Below are 1,713 nucleotides of genomic sequence, written 5' to 3' on the forward strand. Positions count from 1 at the left end.
GTCGGTCTCTTTTGCCGAACCACTATGTTACGGGGGACGTAAACACACCAGCATCGGTTGTCAAGCGATGTTGGGGAGACAAACACAGACACACAAACATATATATATATACGACGGGCTTCTTTCAGTTTCCGTCTACCAAATCCACTCAAAAGACTTTGGTCGGCCCGAGGCTATAGTAGAAGACACTTGCCCTAGGTACCACGCAGTGGGACAGAAACTGGAACCATGTGGTTGGTAAGCAAGCTACTTACCTCGCAGCCACTCCTGCGCCCATATATTTGGTTCAAATGTACAGAAAACAAAAGGGCGGGAGAGAGAGAAAGACATATAAACAGCTTTCTATCTCTTTCTATCTTTCTGTCTTTGTTTCTACCTATCTATCTATCTTCTCTATTTACGTACACACATTATACACGAACCTTAGTACTCCAAAACCTGATGGAGCCGTTGGGTCACTGTCGTGATATACGTTATATCACACGCATTGCTAGACGTGTCAAAACCATCCCTCACCAGACGCAGTTCAGATCTATTCTTAGCGTGTTTGACTCACGTAGATATACAAGAAGAGCACCGACTACCTGTTGAGTTGTTGTGCACTCCTAGTGACAAATTGAAATTATACTGCCTAGATTCATGCGTGTTTACTACAGATGTGCTCGTGTGCGTATAAGAGGGGAAAAAAGGGAGATAGATTAGATTGGATTAGATAGATAGATAGATAGATAGATAGATAGATAGATTGAAAGGAGAAATAGAGAGAGAGAGAGAGAGAGTGAGAGAGAGAGAGAGTCATTATGAGCAAACATACAGGGCTAAGTTGCATATTTATTGGTGACGGACATTATTGATCTTATAGACCTTGTGCCTATAATAGAAAGGATTATTGATCATATTTCAGTAACAATAAAACGTACCCCTCATTGACAAAGCTACACCTATCGATAAACACGATCCTTTATTCCAATCGGCTTTGTCGCCGTTATTGCTACAAATTCTGCCGCTTAGACCATTTAAATTTCCATTCCAATCCCGTTAAAGTCAAAATCAATAGGAGTTCAAACCAAGCTTTTATTTCAATAGAGTTTCATACACAATAAGGTTAACAGAAACTAGTAATGGGCAGTGTTTTCGCGCCAGTAGCCCTCAGCTCTGTTGTGTAATACTATAATTATGTAACACTTATATTACGCAACACATCTGTTGAACAATATGTCCGTCGCTTGTATACTTTCGTAATGCAGAGTTTTATAGCGTACGGCTTTTGTTATATAATGATTTCGTTACATAATAGTATTTACACAATAAAACCATGTGACGGAATGATTGTTTCAACGGACTTGATTAATAATTCTGTTTCAGAAATGGTTTGGTTTTATTACTTAGTGTTGTGTGCTGCGTGTTATGTGAGTAACGTAGTGTTGCCTAATGTAAGATATCAAATAGCTGAAAGTTGATAGTAGAGTGGCTTTCGAAAATAAATCTAGATCGAATGATGGTTAAAGGTAAAAGAGTTGACTTTCGCAAGAAGAGTAAAACCATAAAACGATTTAGGATCGGAAATTGTATCGGAATCGCAAAAAAAGGAAAGAAAATATACTAAAAGCGAAAACGGTGATGCAAGGTTACTATTATGTCAGGGGGTGTAGTGTGACAGTTTTTATTGTCGATGAAGGCAGTGACGATGGTGGTGGTGGTGGTGGTGGTGGT

The 1,713-nt window shown here is 39.3% G+C and overlaps 1 protein-coding gene across 1 annotated transcript in view; it reads right to left on the minus strand.

Annotated features, from left to right (window-relative positions):
* LOC106867491 (motor neuron and pancreas homeobox 1-like) overlaps positions 1 to 1,713 on the minus strand; it is a 197,928-nt gene that overhangs the window by 33,454 nt on the left and 162,761 nt on the right. The window lies entirely within an intron of this gene.

This window comes from Octopus bimaculoides, chromosome 3, assembly GCF_001194135.2.
Source record: "Octopus bimaculoides isolate UCB-OBI-ISO-001 chromosome 3, ASM119413v2, whole genome shotgun sequence".
In the NCBI taxonomy this organism is placed as follows: domain Eukaryota; kingdom Metazoa; phylum Mollusca; class Cephalopoda; order Octopoda; family Octopodidae; genus Octopus; species Octopus bimaculoides.